This window comes from Meleagris gallopavo, chromosome 10, assembly GCF_905368555.1.
Source record: "Meleagris gallopavo chromosome 10, MGAL_WU_HG_1.1, whole genome shotgun sequence".
Taxonomy (NCBI): Eukaryota; Metazoa; Chordata; class Aves; order Galliformes; family Phasianidae; genus Meleagris; species Meleagris gallopavo.
This window is the reverse complement of record NC_139413.1, coordinates 26,283,490-26,302,687: the sequence shown is the minus strand read 5'-3', so window position 1 is coordinate 26,302,687 and position 19,198 is coordinate 26,283,490. Positions and strand designations below refer to the sequence as shown.

General features: G+C 43.5%; 1 protein-coding gene across 16 annotated transcripts in view; it reads left to right on the top strand.

Annotated features, from left to right (window-relative positions):
* The window catches only part of LOC104912426 (uncharacterized), a 131,280-nt gene that overhangs the window by 85,342 nt on the left and 26,740 nt on the right, over positions 1-19,198 (top strand). The window contains exon 32 of one of the 16 annotated variants that reach the window (XR_014885140.1): positions 5,303-19,196. The exons of 13 other annotated variants lie outside the window; for them this stretch is intronic. The gene's annotated coding sequence lies outside the window, so the exon portion shown is untranslated. 2 more of the 16 variants (XR_014885144.1, XR_014885138.1) reach the window with 2 other exon arrangements.

Here is a 19,198-nt window from a genome sequence, read left to right as displayed (position 1 = left end):
CATCTTCCAGGAGATAGGGCCGGAGATCTAGGAGGTTTCCTATAGTGAAAAGGTAGGCTAATGGTATAGGAGGACAGAGGAATTTCAAAATAAATTAAAATAGGCCAAGATGGTGTGGTAGACTTGGGGCAGAATGGTGAAAAAGAGTTTGGTAATGAGGGTTTCCTTCCACCTCTGTACAGGAGGTTCCCAAACAAATCCTGCCCTTGGGAAAGGCCAAGGTAAGATGCGGAGTGGGGCAGGAGGGGTACAAGCTGCTTGCCTGGTAGTGTTGCTCTGGTTTTTGGAGGTTTCTGCTGCCTTGGAGGTTCATTTGGGGGACTGAAATCTCCAGTCTGTGTGACCCAAGTGTGGGTCAAGAGTGACACCCTGTGGACAAGTTCCTCTTTTCCTCATCTCCTCCAAGATTTCTCTCCTGCTGCTGCACTTTATTTATTCACCTCCCTTATGGTTTTCTTGCCCCCCACCTTTCCCCTCCTCCCCTGCTTGCACACCTTTGTTTGTGCCCTGCTCACGCAGGCGTTGTTCCTGCTGTAAGCTCAGCCAGCCCCAGGCAGTGCAGAGTGATCAATGTTTCTCATCCCTAAAAAGTGAGGAGATGAGGGGGTAAAAGCCCCAGTCCCCACTTTGTTTCATTTATATATATTTTTATTTATTTATTTTTCCCTGTACTGTACTTGGTTTCATTTGTACACCTCTGAGCCCAGCTGGCCCTCCTGGCCCCCATCGGTGCCTCTGCTTTCCTGCAGTGTTTCAGCTAACCCTGGTTCCTCTGCTGTGCAGCTCATCAGCTGGAGCGTGGTGTGCTCCTGGGGCTCGTAAATTGAGCTGCTGCTCTCAACATTTGGCAAGCATGAGCCCAGACTGTCTGTTGCATTGGGAGAGAATCTGCGTGGGCTTCCCTACAGTCACCCTCATGCCCTGGGTGAAGATTCCTGTCAGAACACAAGAATTTGTCAAAGAAAAAAAAAAAAAAAAAAAAGGAGTATTACAGAAACTGCTTCTCCTCTGGTCACCATAAAGGACCCTTCCCAATCTCAGGCTTGCTGTGGTTGGACCACACTGTCCCCAGGGAGCAAAACCTTGTATCCCAGAACAGACTGATTGACACCAGCTGACAACCTGGCCATGCTGCTTCCAAAAAAAAAAAAAAAAAAAAAAAAAAAAAAAAAAAAAAAAGAAACCCTAACAAAGGCACCGTTCTATTTTAAGCTGCAAATAATTCAGTTTTATATTGGTGAGAAATTCCTCATCACTCATTTAATTACGTGGGTCTAAAAGAAACCATACTGTTCTGACATGCCTGTGTGCTGGGAGTGGGAAAGAGGGGGGTGTCAGAGCCCTTCCAGAAGTTTTTGTCCTTTCTTACCATGGTGGTTGGCCCTGCCAAATCTGCACAGACCTATATATATCCAAAAGCTAAGGCTGGATGGAGATTCCTTAATACTCGCAAAAGAAGCAAATATAAAGGCAGTATTTTTCTGTTCTGGTGACATTTATATGTCATTAACTCTGCTTTAACTGTTGTAGTTTAAAGCTTTCAGAAAACATAGCCTCAGTAGCACCAACTACCACCTGTTTTTGCTGACAGGAGATGCAGGGTTTGCCTGGACAGCCCGTGTAGTTTCTCTGCCTTTTCCATAGTATTCAAAAACTTGGAGAGGAAGAGATCCCATAGAGCAAAAAATCATCATTGCTGTTCTTTTGCCATTTTTTGGCAACCTCAGCATCATAGAATCCTTAGAGTTGGAAGGGACCTCTGGAGGCCACCTAGTCCAACACCCCTGCAAAAGCCTGCACCCTTGCTGGATTAAGAGCTGTATAGCTCAAGTCTCTTAGTCCAGTCACTGGGACTTTGTAGAACAATATTAGGTCAAAATTAACTGCGTTTTGGGGATGAGGTTTTTTTTTTCCAACCATTCTCATGTCCCACCATGTGTTGCGTCCCATGCTTTGAGATTAGGAGGCTGCACCCTAGCAGGCATTGGAAACAGAAGGCACAGAAGGAAAAAAAAAAAAGCTGAAAAGCTTCAAAACAGATTTCCATTGTCCCTGGCACTTACTAGGCAATAGTGGCCAGGTGGTTGTATTGAGTTCAAATAAGCAAACAGTAATATGAAGGTTATGGCAATGAAAACTGGAGGTGAGAGACCTCAGTGTGAGCATGAGAAAGCTGTGCATCATCTCCAAGAGTGACAAATCCAAAATTCCTTTTCTTTCAGGATCAAAGATTGTGTCGTGGTGGGAAGCATTTCAAATGGTTCCTGACTCAGACTCTGCTCTGCTTGCAGAAGGGTGCCTTCATGTCTCCACTTGGTTTTACGTGGTGGGAGGATGCAGCTGTGTGCTATGGAGCAGGTGACATAGTTACCCCAGAGATGGCTGCAATTTGCAGGAAATCTATTGCTTGTAATCTTCATAATTGCGTCGGATGTTCATGCTAAAGATGTGCAGCCCTGGGTTAGCCTCACGACGAGGGCCTCAGGGGGAGCTTCGCAGTCATGCAGGAGCTCAGATATGACAGCTATTGGCAGAGCTAGAAAGAGAGTCAGACCGTAATGGTCCGTTTTGGAATTTAAATTTGGTGGATTTGAGGTAAATAACATAACTGAGCTGCCTGGTTTTCAAAGGATGGTTTACTTCTTTGGAAAGTAATATGTTTTTGGAAAGCATACAGGCATCTTTCAGGATGAAGGCCTCTGTGCAACAATCAAGTTTTTACCTTTTAATTAACAAAGCTTTATAAAGAATTTCAATTCAGAATTACTAAACAAAGAAACTATACAAGCCCCAGATGATATCTAAACAGTTTCCAAAAGACATTAAAAAAGAGAAAAATACCAGGCCACATGTTTTTTCTTACGTCTCTTGAGTCCATTTATTCCAGACATCTGACATGCAATTCAAATTTCCAATAGTTTTAGGTAACCATGTCCAATTTAGAAACCGCAGCCTTCAGCTAAGCCTACCTACCTACAAATCAGTCTAGAAAAGCAGAGCACTTGCTGATACTATGCATTTTCAGATTTGCAGAGCTTTGTTACGTGTGTGCCATATATACTTGAGTTTTCTGGCTCTATGCAATCCATTTAGATATATTTCATAGACCTGTAGTCAGTGGTCACAGTCAGATAAATTATAGTTCCTAATGGAGGGCTTGTTTGTGCTCTCAAAGAGTAAAACCGCTATAAAATTGATCTCCTCTTTTGAGATGCCTTTGACAGGGGTTGTCGTATGGCAGTTCAGATGAGATGGAAGCAAAGGGCTCCCTGTGGATGGAGGACTAATGAACTTTATTTCTGGCTTGGAGACTAGGGTTGAATTCTTAACTTCCCTGTGCCTGAGCTTTCTTATCTCAAAAGTGGAGACTAATCAGTGTCTTCATGACAGACAAATGCAAACTTCAGAGGAAATCCAAAGTTTGGGTGTGAGTTAATAATGTCCTGCCATGTGGCCTTCCCTAATTCCCTGCAGCAAACAGCTGGGTGGTGTTTTCAGGGCAGCTGAGATGAGGCAGGGAAGGCATGGGGCACCACAGCTGCATTAGGCACTGGTTTCCACTTCACTTTTTTCACTTTGCTCCATAAAGCCTCGGTCATCCAGCCCCAGCAACCTGATCGATGTCACCTGGAGAGGTTCCTGCAGAGGTTGTCGTCAAACATCTACTTTTTCAGGGCCCTGAGGAAATACTATGAGGCCAGGTGTTACTTCCCAGAGAGTGTGGCTGAACAAAAATTATGGAGCAGTTTCTCTGCTGCTAAACCCCAAACTCAGCAGAGACTTTGTCAGCCTTGAGCAGTGAATCCTATTCGGCTGGGAAGTGGCCATCACTTCATCCTGTAATCTTTCGTTCCTCTCATCTATTTTTATCTTTCCAGTTCTCTTTCCAGTGGGAGCGCTCATAGGCAGTCACAAACTCTGCTACTGGAGGGAAAATAGGATTTGAAACAAATTTGTCGCTGTTAATTTCTTTCAAATTGTTTCATGAGTCAGAGGATGCAGCTCTCAGTGGTGAAACATCTGTTCATCTGCAGCATAAAGGCAGCCTCTGACACGGTGACTGGGAAGAGGCCAAGAGTGGAGGAGTTGAGCTCTGGTAGGGATCAGGGACTAGGAGGGCAAAGGAGAGAGCTGGAAAAGTCACCTGCCTGAGCATTCTGATACCCCCTGATGGTATTGTCTGGGCACTCCCTCCAGTCTTCTGCTTGTGAAGGTGACATGGGCAGAGGCAATAACTTTTCTTAAAAATAATCATAAAATCATAGAATGGCCTGGGTTGAAAAGGACCACAATGCTCATCAGTTCCAACCCCCTGCTATGTGCAGGGTCACCAACCAGCAGACCAGGCTGCCCAGAGCCACATCCAGCCTGGCCTTGAATGCCTCCAGGGATGGGGCATCCACAGCCTCCTTGGACAACTTGTCCCAGTGCTTCACCACCCTCTGAGTGAAAAAATTCCTCCCAATATCCAACCTAAACCTCCCCTGTCTCAGTTTAAAACCATTCCCCCTTGTTGCATAAGATAAAATGAAGAAAGCTGAGGACAGAGGAAAGAAAGGCTTGTCATGTCTGTTTTCAGGAAGGCCATTGACCATTCAACTAGCCAAGGGATGTGGAAAGAAGGGTGATTTTGGTGACCTTGGAAACCAGCAGTGCCAATTGCCACTCTTTGACTCCACTGACACCCAGACTCATTGGCTGGGTGGGAGTTGTGCTGATATTCATCAGCAGGCCCTTAAAGGCATGGTCTGCAGAATTAAATGTGTTCTGAGCAGGCAACAAGTGGCCAGATTATGGCTGGAGAGCAGGAACACAGCGACACGCTTTCTTCATCCTCTTTTGCTGTATATCCAAGGGCTGAGAAGTAGAGAGAGAAATGCTGAGTCTGCTAAAAACTGTTCAGATACTTGTGGGTGCTTGGAGAAGTTGGCTTACAATTACGAGGCCATTCTCTCTGCTGGCAAATTAACAACTTAGGAAAAATTACAACAGGGGAGAAAAAGAAAATGAAAAAAAAAGACATGAAAATTCTGCTAATGAAAGAGAACAATGAAAATCAAAGCTAAAGATGGAAGAAACTGAGTGGGCCCCATCCAATTCATTCCCTGCTAGGCTGGATTTCTGCCTATAGTAATTTATGCCATAGCCTTAGAAGTGAAAACAGATTTCATTTACTACTGAACACTACTACTCTGTGCAGACAGAGTTCATGGCCTTGCAGCATTTCTGAGGAGGTACTGTAGGATTATTGCTCCCACTTTGCAGATGGGCGAGGTAATGCTGCTCGAATTCTTTAATTTAGGCTCTAGTGATGGGAAATCTGAATGAAGACTGGGGTTCCTGAGGGCTGTCCCCTTGTCTCCTGCTGTCATGTTGCCTGACCACCTTGGGAAGTATGAAGATTGCAGAGGTACAGTTAAAATTGGCGTTCGTCTGCACGAGGCACTGCTTGAAGGTCATTCTCTCTGCAGGGGTTTGTCATTCAGTGGTCTGATGGGATAGTCAGGTGGAAGATACTCTTCTGATAGATAGAAATCAATATTCAGATTTAACTACACCATAAGACAGAAGAATACTTGAAGTTCTGGCTTGCTTTTCCTTTCCACTAGTCTCACGACATCAAAGTAGAGCCCAAAGAACGGCTTCTTCTACCCTATAGGACTGGGATGGTGTTGGTGGGCCTCTGCTTGCACACAGCCCCACCTCTGCCACAGTCACAAACTTTCCCCAGGGAGCTGAGCCTTGAGAAACACACACATTCTGTTGCACAAATGGCAAAAAGCAGGTAAAATTAGCATTTGGAGGAAAGTTCTTGTGGAAAAAAACTATATGTTCCCTGAGAGCCAAATGAAAAAAAAAAAAAAAGCTCTCAAACCCAAGCTTGCAGAGTCTGCTGTAATTTATGATATACCATATGAATCTAACTATAGAACTTCATTTAAAAATTTTATAAAGACTGTAAATCTACAGTGAAATGTTCTAGGGACAATTTGCTGGCAGTAACATGCACTCTACAGACTGACCTATGGGAGAAACTGTTTGTCAAGGGCTTGATCCAAAGCCCGCTGAAGACAATGGAAGTACTCTCATTGACGTCAGTGGCCTTTAGATCAAAAAGCCCCAAAAGCCCAACATAGAAAAATGAGTAGTGAGGAGAAGCAAACCACTGTAATCAATAGACACTGCTGTACGAGGGTCTTTAACAATAGCTTAATGGGCTACAATGAGCTTCTTTGGACACTTTTATTTTGCGTTGTATATAGCTTATAATCTTTATCCTGAAACTTCTAATGGAATTTATCTCACTGGAGAATTTAGGAGAACATCTGCTGCAAATGATGGGTAAAGACATAAGCTGTTGTGGGTGGGGTGAGCCTCAGGAGGTTCGCAGTTTGGGTTTGGCTTCTGCTTCGGATTCTTATCTGAACTATACAGATCTCCTGTGGCTGCAAAAATTGGACTGGAAATCACAAGAGTATGAGACTTCTTGTGAGATTTCCAGCACTTTTCTTATGGTTTTGACTGAACACCAGATGTGGAAAAAATATTTAACAAAACTGGATACAGTTTTATTCGTGTCTGGTTCTAGAAAGAGATGAAGGTTCAGGAATCTAATTTTATCCTTTCCAGTTTCACTCATTGGTTAGATTAAATTGTAGGTTTTTTTAAAAAAAAAAATTGCAATTTAGACCCAAAATTTAGCTATTGCAACCAGTCCCTGAAGAATCGTTCAAGTAGATGAAACTCTAAACATTACATTGATCATGAACAGAATTAAAACCGTATGCCTTTGGCAAGTGGAGTGCAAAGAATGATCAGGGTGAATGGTGACCGTTAGGAAACATCCACTAAGATTCTTTCTCTTTAAGAATTATTTGTATTTGATTTCCATACAAATGCATTTATATTTTTGACCCTTTCCTGCCCACTCCCACTAAACATCCACACTCGTAGGCTTTGCCTAACACTGATATTTTAAAGATTTTTTGTGCAGTTGAGCTTATCATGTGCAAATTTAAAATTTTACACCTGACCACAGAGTTTACTTTTCATCAAAGAGACTTTGCAGCCTACTTTCACAAGCCTACAGTACTTTTTGGGTGTAACACAAGTGCTAGATCTCACTAAGCAAAGGCAAGTTCTTCTAAACCATAGGCTTTATGTGTTTTTGTGGACAACTCACTAGCAATGTAGTTTACTCTGATTGTACCACCTGTTACACTTGCTTTTAAACTGTTGGTCTCTCATCAGAGGTGATTTTTTTATTTTTATTTTTTCCCAAGCTAAATAGTGAAGGTGGGATTGGGGAACTCTGAAGTCACAGGAAGATTTCAGGCCACGCATAGGCTTTTCTGGGTGATGGAAAGTGGCCTGAAGAGAAATGAACATCATATCTCAAAGGACTCTCACTGTGCTTGAATCACAGATGTTGGAAGCAAAGCTGAACAGCAAAACCAAGCAGATCAAACCAGAAAACAAATTGTTTAGAAGTGACAAGGCTGGTGATGACCCAATTCATTAGAGTACTTTATCAGTCATGATTGCATGTGAAATCTTAAGTTTAAGTGGAGACATGGGAGTAAGTTTGTGCCTTGGGGTGCATGAAGGCCACGCTGAATGAAAACTAAGTTGTCATTTCTTTCAAGCTCCTAATTTGTTGTGTATTCTCTCATATAAATCAAACATGACTGATGAAAAGGCCAGATATTATCCCATCCAAGAATCCATGGAGCAGTGAAATGTAACTCCAGTGCCTGAGGAGATTGCCTCGTGTTCACCATGGCTCGCCATTGTGCTGAAATTATGGCAATGCTGGGATGTGTTCTTTACAGATCTAAAGCCAAGCCTCCTGTGAGTCTCTCCCATCTTTTAGCAGCAAATAAAATAATTATTGTAAGAAACAGCTTCGAAATGTGGACACCAATGCTGAAAAAGGATGGAGGAGAACTCCTCCTCTTTCTGTCCCCCCCACTGTTGGTGTTTGTTTTTAATCCTATTAGTTTGGACGGAGAGAGGGGCTCTGGTGAGCTTGTAGAGATGTTATAGCTGTCCTTCCAGTGCAGTTTGGATGGAGCAGTTTGTGGAGAGGGATGTGCCAAGGCACTCTCAGTGCCTCTGCTCCTGTCAGAGATAGGGCCTGGCCTCAGTGGGGCTGGAGCAGGCCTGGAGCTGGGTGCTGCATCTTCCTCGGGAGCTGCTTCTTCCTAGAGACCTAGGAAATGTCCACTGGGATCAACCCTCCCAGAAAAATACTGGTTTTAGCAGCACAACTTGGGAGAGGCTGAAGAGAGGGGTGAGGAGGGAGGCAAGGGCTCTCCCACTGCTCTTGGCCTGCTCCTCTCGTCGGGCTGCACCTCCAGCCCATGTGGAAGCAGTTATGTCCAAATAACACATCCCGCGGGACTATTTCTAGTTATTTCACAGAAGCCTTATGAAAAAAAATAGAGACTTTATTAACCTGAGATTCGGGGACTTGAAGTCATGATAGAGGCTGTAAACTCTCAGCCTACGGTTGGGTTTTACAAGGATGATTTGGGGGCTGGAGGAGGAAATCTTATGGAGAGAGACTTAAGGAGCTCCACTCGGTTATGTGTAGCAAAAAGCAGATCACGCAGCGATCTGGCTGTGCAGTAAATGCCTTTGCAGGAAAAAATACGGCATACAAAGGGCCTTTATAGCCTAGTGGAGGAAAACATAACAAGATGCAGTGAGTGGAAATTTAAGACAGGCAAAATGCAGAGATTGGAGAGAGAAAGGGGGCTGAGTGCTGGGACAGAGTGTTGAAGGGGGCAGGGAGTTTGTCATCCTCGTACTGAAGAACTGGAGGCCAGCCCAGATGACTCTGGTGAAACGTACACTGGTTGGCTCAATTAGTGAGTGTATGTGTGAAGTTATTTTCTTGTGGGTTTATATTGAGCATTAGACGAAATGATCTGAATTGTCCCTTTCAGCATTAAAAACAGGCAGCAATGCCACATAAGGAGCTAGATTCCCAAGTCCTACCAAAATGCACTTTCTAGAGTCTCCAGACCCCTTTGGAAATGCCGTAAGTTGAAGAAGTGGTTTATTGCGAGCTCTGGGCTCGTGTAGGACAGACAGAATGATGCATGCCACCACAGGCTGCTAGCACAAACCAGTTTTCTTTCTTGCTCCCCCCAGCATGCTTTTCTTTTTTATATTTATTTTTTTGAAACTAAAAATATATCCTCAGAGGCATTAGTCACTCTGCCCACATATTAATAAATTGCATAATGATGCCACCAAGCATCCAAAAACCTTTCAAACCGTTATATATTATTTCTTCCAATAATATTCTAAAAGGCCAGTGAAGCTTAATGGAGCCACATGGTATTGTATTTAATCCAAAAATCTGGAACTGTCTAAAATCTCATATATAAATTAAGATAATATACAATATGTTTTTTCATTTAATTTGGTTCTCCCCATTTGATGAGAAGGCTATAACTGAAACTCTGTAGGGCTGCGTCTTTTGCAAGAGATTTTCATCTCCCAGATCTTAGATTTGTAGATGCTGTTCTCACTTCTAATTGCTCAAGGCCGTTCTCCACAATAACTCAGTCAGTCCTTTGCCAGCCAAAGGAAAGTTTAATAGAACACAGTTTATCTGAGCAAAGTTTAAAAACTGTGCAAGTTACAAGAGGTTTCCTGGGATTTTTTCCTTCTGGCCTCCCCCAAAGGCTCCTTCTGCCTTGCTGCTGGGTATCTCCCTGTCCTACAGAGGGCACGGTAAGCTGTGCACAGCATTTAACCCTGCTCAGCAGGTATCTCCTTGACTCTCCATGGACTCAGCTGGGTATTTGGTATCTGCACACAGGAATGTCTTGGAGATCAAGAGTTAAAATAACTAGCAGCTATAGAATGAAGAACAGTGAAGAAATCCAAATCCAGATGCAGATGTTTTGCAGGTTGGAAAAACATAAGATTTAGATTTGGGTTTTGAGCGTGAGGTTTACTTTCACAAAAGGCATCTCTGAACAGATCCACCTCTGCTGTTCATTGTCTGCAGGAGGTGGCAGAGGGGTTTCCTGTAGTCTGGCAGATGATGGGAGATGTCACAGACTATGAATTGCAAAAGAGTCAATAAATGAAATCTCTTCCTCCTCCTGTCTTTTCACTTCAAGAAACTTCAGCTTTAAGAAGCTACGTCTAGGGTGGAATAAGGCTGTGCAACAGGAGCTGTGTACATCAGGAATTCATGTCTCTTCTTTGTCAGCCTTTCTTATTAGTAATCCCATAGACCCTGAAAATGCACATCCATTCACCAGTCTGAGAGCCAAAGGGGGAGAGAGAAAAGGATATATATTCTTGGGTACGTTCTGCTCTGCGTTTTGACATCCTGCAGAAGAAGAAAGCCAGGTGTGGAAACAAACTGAATAAGATGATTTCTTGCAGGGTCAGTGGAGTAATAGCAGAGGAGGTGCCGAAATCTGGGGCATACCTTTCATTTGAGAGAATGTGTATGAGAATTAAACACGTTCTGGAAAATAACAGCTCTATGCACTATGAGTGAACAGCTTATGAGCCCAGGTTTTGTTGATCACTTGAATAAAATCTCTTTCAGGCTTAAATATTTCTTCTGGTAATTTCTGTGCTTTGCTTTATTTTTTTTTTTCCGACTGGCTTTGAATTCTCCTTGACTTCATCAGGACTACACCTGACCCTGGATAACAATATTCTCAAGGCTGTAATCTGCTTTTGACAAACTTTCAGTAGGTCAAAGGTCCCTTGCTCTTCCACAGAACTGATTTGGTTTTGGAAAGCTGTGCAATAGATGCTTGCTGTATTTACACTTTTCCTTGCTGTATTTACACTTTTCCTTGCTGTATTTACACTTTTCCTTGTTTTATTCCACTCCCTTTGTGATGTCTCACTCACCAGAAAGGCAATCTAAAGCTTTTTCATCTTTCCACACAGCACAGACAAAACTGCATTGCTTGAACTGGTTTGTGTGATCTCCAGTGCCTGAAGCCTCTCCAAACTCTCCAAAGCAATACGCTGCTGCTGCTATACCAATATCAAACTACAGCAATAACAAGCATGTCTAAGTGCTTTACTTTATGCCAGATTCATTACCCTGAGAGTCTTCCCATAAAAATATCTGGGATATATAATCAGATCTGTACCGGTCTTCTTACAAACCTCAGTGTGAAGGGCAGATTGGCTCAGAGGAGGCTGCACTGCATGCAAAGGAGGGAGATTATCCAGAAAGCTAGATAGTTTCTGAAGCAATTTCATCTGTGAAGACAAGAGCAAGCCCAAGCCCTCAGGGCCACCGCAGCCCCATCACTTGTGTCCTGAAGGCACCAAGCTGCTGTGCAACCTTCCTCACCACCTCTGTCCCCTCCTGTGTGCTTTGGGACCCTCAACGAAAGTCCGAGCTGGGACTTGGGGCACTGTGCCATAAAGTACTGCACCATAAGATATTATTGTAGGGAAGAGTGAAAATTTACTTATTTTTGAGCGGGGGGACAAGGTAATTTTCTCTCAATCTAGTAATTCCCTCATTTTTATTGCTGGTGTTATAGACCAGCTTCTCCGAGGTGCTTGGATTTTGCCTATATTGCATCCTTCTTCACATCCGCTTTCAACAGTAAAACCCGTGCGGTTTTGATCTCTTGCTTTCATGCTTGCTGCCACACTCTGGAAAATTTAAGAAGGGCGCAAGGAATGGGTTAGTCACACTTGTTAATATTTATCCCATTGCAGAGTGAGTAGGGCTGACCTCAGAGCTCAGGCTTTGGAGAACAGTTATGAGAACAATTCCACCGCACCGAAACGAAATCTGCATGCAGAGCTCGTTTGGTGCCTGGAAGGAGCTAGAAGGAAATAAAGGTCTTCAATGATGTATTTCCGCAGTTAATGTTTTGTCCTGTTTACAGAATCTCACTCGAATACTGGGGGTTTTGTTTTGTTCATGTGTTTTTCATAAGGATAAATAGCCATGCAGTTTAAACATTTTCATTAGACTGAGACAAGAAGGAGGACGACACGGGGCTATTTTTTTCTTTAATTGTTAATATCTTTTTTTTTAATGGTTATTTCTTATAACATCCTTTAGAAATAAAACGTCAGGTTAATCAAAGAGATGGGGAAAGTGACTCTCTTTAATTATTCTTGGAGCAATTTTGAGTAATGTAGGCTAAATTAAAAAAATATACAAGCGAGATATTTTGGCTGGGAAGTATGTGTAAAGTATGAACAGCAGGAAAAAAAAAAAAAAAAAAAAAAAAAAGCCTTCCTTTCTAAATAGAAAATCTTTGAAAGTAACAGGGGGAAACTGATGGGAAGGGCTGAAGTCCATATATTCCCACCTCCTCCGCCTTGTGCTCTCTTAAAGGTGAGCTGCAAAATGCAAAAGAGAAATGTGTTAAATTCAGATGACTCGCTCGGGTGTCAGGAAGTGGTTTGAACAAACACACCAAGTTAACTCACACATTCCCAGCTTTTTTGTTCGCTCCCCCCTCCTTTCTCCTTCTCTTCCTATCCAATCTCTTTTTTCTGCTGTGTTTCTGCCTCCACACAATGTTTGTCCATGGGAGCAGCACCCCCGGGGCTCACGGGCAGCCACAGCTTTCTGGGAGGATTTTCCAGGGAAAAAGTGGAGGAGAATTTAAAAAAATGTATTCCTGTGCTATCTACCCTGTCTGCAGGAGAAATGAGACAGGCTGTGAGGACATATGTGGTGAGCTTTGGTGGCTGTGCCATTTGTGTTTCATCCCAACTGTCCTTCTTGGTCCATCCACCTGCTCTGCCATGGGTCTTCAGCAGCAACATGGCTCCTGGCATCCACAACGTTAAGTAACGTGGCCTCAGAAACAGCAGATTTGAGCAGTGCTGTGTTTGCCAGTGAATGCGTTCAGTGGTAGGCACAGACAGAAGCAGTTGGATGTGGGGAATACTTTTTGAGCTGCCAGTGGCAGCGCTTGGTTTGCAGTTGGATGTGTGAGATAGAAGTAAGTCTCATGTGAAACATTTTGAAATTGGAATAGGTCACCAAGATTAAGTCCTAAAGACAAGGCATCCAGCTCCACTCTCCCTCATCCCATGCACCAAGCAGGGTCCTGTCCCATGGAATTGGCACACATACAGGGCTGTTCCTCATTAACTTCCACATCTCCCTCTGGAAATCTTCCCCATGCCTTTCTCTCCCTGTTTGGCAGCAGGTGTGCAAGGGAGAACTTGTAAGTCTAAGTGAAACGGAGTTATCTGATTTATGGTAAGTAGATTTTCTATTTGGAATAGCAGTGTGTGCATTACCTTGTTGCAATATAATATAAGCACGCACAAACCCCGTGCCTTTCTGCCTAGAATATAAAAGGACTGTATTATTGCAACACCGTGTGTGTGCCTGCACAGAGCTCATTCGTGTACTACAGCATGTTTGTCAAAGGACCCTCTGTAATTGCACTCCAGTATGTTTTAATTTGTGATCAAGCAGTAAGACTGGTATTAGTCTCCCTGCTGATTTATGTTTTCTTCAGCTACTGCATAACTGCATTCTGCAGCAATTCCTGATTTTAATTTTCTGTCCTTTAATAACACAGGAGGCATTTAAATGCTTAGTTTTTGTGGGATTTTTTTTATTTTTATTTTTTTATTTTTTTGCAAGAACAGATCCAACTGCACACCTGAGACTCTTCAGCTAAGGAAAGCCAAAATGGTTTATGAAATCAACTGCTGCTCTCCTTTGTTAGGGCCATTTCGGTTCTCTTCCCCCACCCCAACAAAATTTTCAGAACTGTTTGCTTTCCATTATGGCCAGAGAAATAAACTGTGGGTTTGGAAACGTCTCTGCTCAGTCTCTGGAATAGAAATTAAGTACATTAAAAAAAAAAAAGAGAGAGAGAGAAAGTGAATATTAATTCACATTTCTCCTTGGGGAGAAAGATTTAATGAGTTTAAGAAAGAGGTTCTGCTCCTACCAAGTGTTGAATTTGATGAAGTTGCCCAACTTATCATGGTTTAGTGGAGGAGGCTCAGCTTTTGACAAAAACATAACAAGACAGAAATTCAGGAAGCAGTCCCCTTGGAAGGAGGGGGTTATTCATGCAGAGGATCTCTGCTCCATCTGTTTTTTAGCTCTTTATTTTTCTTTCTGGTGTAAGCGGTTGTCAGCACTGGAGGAGGACAGAAGTGAATAAAGTGTGGGGACACTGGGACAAATATATCCCAGTCTTGAGACTGTTTTGGACACCAGCTGTGCATCTCGTTCTCCTGATGCAAAGCAGCAGTGGGACTCTGGCTTCACTCCTGGAGCTTCAGTTTGGTGACACCCAAAGGCCCCAGCTCTGAGATGGGGTGATGAAGTGGTGACAGCATGGGTTCAACAAAGCCCAGCCGTGAGCTCTGGGCTGACATCCCATGGGGTGTGCACATGGTGGTGTTCATGGTACATTAAGCATTGTAAACTTGCCACCCTATGCTCCCTGTTAAACAAGAGCTTTCTTTTTCCCTCCTCCTTTCTTTTTCCCTTGCGTCCTGCTGTGGCAGCCCAGCAGAAAGGTGATAATCTTGTATAGCATTATCTTACCTCAACCCAGTAGGCAATAACTGGATGCTGCGGGAGATGAAAGGGTTGTGATCCAGTTGAGCTAAAGGTTTTGTTACGACGTAGTGTTGGTAGCGACAGTCGTTCCTGCACACATTCAGAATGGCAGAGCTGTCTGAGATACTGCATTATAACATAGAATCAAAGGATCATTGAGTCATAAAGACTGGAAAAGACCTCTAAAATCACCAAGTCCAACCCATCCCCACCGTGCTGATCAAGCCATGTCAGTCAATGTGACATCTACTCTTTTCCTGAAGACCTCCAGGGATGGTAACTTTACCATCTCCCTGGGATGCATCGCAAAGACCTGCATGCATCCTGAAAATCTGCTTTCACAGTGAAAGCCCTTAGCAGCTGACATGGCCATGCTAATGGCAACATGCCACTACCGTGACTGCTGCAAGTCCCTTTTTCAGCTTTGTTTTATCATCACCTCTCACCTTTCCCACAATGTCCACCTTTCAGGACTTGTGGTTGGTGCTGGTTCCTCTGTTTGTATTTATCCCTCTATTAATTCAGCCATGCCACGGTTCCCATCTGGCATGAGACATCGCACTGCAGGACTCATGTTTACAACACATCACAGTACCACAACCAGCTCCAAAGCATCAATTCACATTACAGCTGGTCACCTTTGGCACCTTCCTGTGCCACCGACTTCAAAACCCCAAAATCACTGGATACCGGGAGTTTAAAAACTTGGTGAGATGCTGTGGCTCCATTTATGCAGCGAAGCTGTGTATTGAAATATGAATTAGTACCATGCGTATCGGCAGGGAGGACCATCTGCTGTGCTCAGCACCCGGGTTGGAAGCTGGTTGGCTGGCAGGACAGCATGTGTTTACAGAAAACCCTAACAGTTGTAAAGGAGCCATTTAGGTTTATCGTGTCAATTCCTGTAAAACTCCACGAGGAGAGATTCCTTTCACAAACTTGCATAAAAAAGACAGATAGACTACTTTTGACCTCTCTGAAAACATGTGACAGTTGAGCTTGCTGCAGGGGTAAAATATCTAGAACGGCAAAAAAAATTCTTGTCATTTCCCCCTCTCATACATTAGACTCCTTGAGTACAACATCCATTCATAGCTTGGTTCTTGCATTATAATTTAACTGCCTTTTATTTTCCTTCTGAGATACAAATGCAGGAGTCGTACATGATTTTCATGCTGTATTATGTGAGCCATTGTGAAAAAGCTGGCCAGAGTAATGGCTCCATTTCAAAATGATGCATGTGCCAAGATACAGAGATCATTTATTCTTCTTAAAAATGAAATGAGGATGGGATTAAAAATGTTATGTTTTGCGTATATGAGCAATATTCCTCTAATCAACCATTCTGAAGGTATTGCCTCCCCGTAGCTTCTCTGTCATACAAATTATCCAAGGGAAAGCGTGTATGAGCTCACCAAAGGTGCTCGTGGTGCTGCATAAACATCCATCTTACAGGGGCTGTGCAGCTTGCAGAGTGCCTGGAGTTGTCTCACCACTGTGCTAAGGACAGGATAAAACCAAGCAGCCCTAGGGATGTTTCTGCACTGGGCTTTCAGTTCTATTTCCATGGAAGGAGGAATTATTAAAAAGCAATCATCGTAGTGAAAGTGCTGAAGTTCCTGACTGTTGTGTAACTGCTGTATTACACAATCCACATGCATATGGAACAGAATAAAAAGGGATTGTTCGCTGATGTCAATCTGAGGCTCACACCAAGCCCTTCAGTCATTATCCCATGTATCCCATGCGTGGCTGTGGCTGTTGGAATGGGAGAACAGAGAACAGGCAGGTTTGGGGGCATCTCTGCATCAAATTGCAATGTGCAAATAGAAAAGAAAAAAAAAAAAAAAAAGATTGTAATCGATATCCTGAACATGAACATAGTGTGGTGGTAGTTCACAAAGGGCCCTATGGCTTAGATAGCCAAGATTGGGTAGGGACAGGAGACTGGTGGGAAGAAGAGAAAATGATGCTTTCCCTTACCCAGGCACTGTGCTCCCTAAAATCTTCTTTCTGCGTCACCTGTGGAGGAGCCTAAGGCTGCCTATTTTCAGGCTGTGCGCGGTGCCCTCCTGGGTCAGAGCAGAAAGGGAAGAGCATCACAATCCGGCGTGTGGAAGATGACTCACCACATTATTTTCCACATTTAAAATATAACCCTGCGTTCTTGCCAATGTATCAATAGAGTCAGGCTCTCCTTCTTGCAGCATCTCATGTGTTTATATTTGTATATACACTACGTAATGCCTCAGCCAATATATCTATATATCTAGCCATCTTTTTTTTTCAATCTTCTTTATTTTTTCTACATTTTTGCTCCCAAATGGGCACTGAGAGAATGGAACTGCAGCACATCCAGTGCAGCTCATGTAAGCATAAGGTATCAGCAGTTTGACAGCAATGTATCGGGAACCATGATCCCATTTCAGGACTGGTCAAAACTGGTCAAAAAAAAATGAGTGGTTGATCTAACTGGGCTAAAAGCCAGCCCAACCAGTGGCTTGTTGTCAATGAAACAGCTGGCAGAGCTGTACTGCGTGTTCATCTGTGGAGATTTTCTCACCTTCCATGGGGGCACGGTGTGTCCCCACCAGGGTTTAACGCTCCTCGTGAGTTTGGGGTTGGGAGGTTGAGTTGAGACAGTTGTGCAGAGCTCACAGAAAGGAAATAGGGCTGATACCCCAGCTAAAACCTTCCCCAAAAGGCATCCTGACTCAGGGATTGCTTTCTTCTCAGAAAGTGGAGCATAAATATAGAGTTAATTGAGTCCGGGACCTGTGGCAATAACCTGTTTATGGGAAACCTCCTTTCCTAGTCCAGAAGAGCTGCAATCATGCTCTGCCATCTAAAATTTGTTGCTTTATTAAGGTTGCATTCTCTGCTGAAAAAAAAAGCAAATTAGTTTGATATGTTTATTGTCCTTTGTCAGGATGGCCATATTTTTTTCCGCTTTGAAAATAGATGTTGCTGCTTCTATGTCTGTATATTTATCCTTTCTTTTAGCTTTTTCATTACCGTTCCCTTTAATCATTTAATGAGGAGCGTTCAGGTTCCTGATGATTTAGAATTATGACTCACAGAGACACTGGCAATATCTTTGCTGGAGTAACGCCGATCCTCTGACTTGAAGACTTTAGATTGAAACCACATGTTCTCGCCGCCAGCTCCCAAAACAACCCCTGCAGTTGTGTGACTGTCACCGGAATATAAACCATGGCCACTCTGTAACCCTCTGCAAACAAAAGCTGCAGTATTTAAATTGCAGTTACGCTCCGAAAAGTGCCTATTTTAATCATCGCCCCGCTTTACTCGGGAGATCTGCTCCCTCTGCACATTCCAAATATCTCTGCAGGTTTTTATAGACTGAAATGAGATTTTACTGCTTTCCACTGCTCGGCCCTACAACCAGACAGTGCGGGGTGGGTGCACCAGATTTGTTCCAGACCCTCTGAGCAGAATGAGCTGAATTCCAGCCCTGCAGGATGGGTGATGTGCCTGCCTGCTCCTGTCCCTGGGGTGTGTGGCATTGGGCAGGAAAGAAGGAAAGTCAAAACACTGTGTTTTTCCTCACCTGCAAGCCAGGTTGTTCTTTGCAAGGGGGAAAATCCCTGTGAGGCCCCACAGGCTGGAAGGACTCTTGGTTTGCAGCTACCTGGATGCTGCCTGCTCTGGGAATGGGGAAGGAAATCAGGTTTAAATAAATGGAATCGAACGCAGAAGCTGAAGACAGGAGAGTGCCCCATTTTTGTGTGTTTGCTGCATCAATATAAATAATATCCCATTTAGAAGCTTGAACTCACATTCTACATTTATGAAATGTAATATATGTATTTTGCTCCTGCGAAAAAAAACTCGCATTACAGTGTTGGGAATGTTACTCTGATATATGCGTACTCAAAATAAATGTTGGTAGGATAGGACCTAATTCATTTTAGATGGTTTTATTAGGCGTCTCCTAACAAATCCCAGAGTATGTAAATGAAATATAACGGTACGTACATATTCATCAGTCTGTTCTTGGAATTAAATATGAGCGCTGTGACATTTGGTTTTCAGGAATGACTAATTAACATGTGTGCAGGATGTTCTCATCTTCCTGCTTTGGAGTCCCAGAGTCAGGGAAAAGCAGACAAAACATATTTCCACTCTTTCTGTCGTAGTTTGCAAAGCAGAAAGCTTTGCACAACAGCCAAGAACTTCTCCAGCTTTTTTTGTACCTGTTTGGTGCTGACACGGGGCTCCTTCTTGAGCATCGCCTTTGTTAAATGTCACCTCTTCTGTGCCAAAGCTGGAAGTGCATACAATATAACCCACTTTGTGTCTGGTCACAGAGCAGGTGAGCAGCAGAATGGCCTCTGGAGTCAGTGATGCTTTACCTCCAGGCTGCAGAACTGGGCTGAGATGGGGCTGCTGCCCATGCTGTGCAGGGACGTTTGGGTTTGATTGATTTGATGCTGTGTTGGGGAGCACCGGGATTAACCACGCTGTTGTGAAAGCCCAGAGGAAAGCTCACTTTTGTTTGCAGCAGTGCTGGCCACCACCATTTTTGTGCCAGAGCAGTGTGTGTGTGGGGCAGGACTTTCTGTAGCAGAAAAAAATAAGAAAAAAAAAAAGCTGACTTGATTTCTTTTT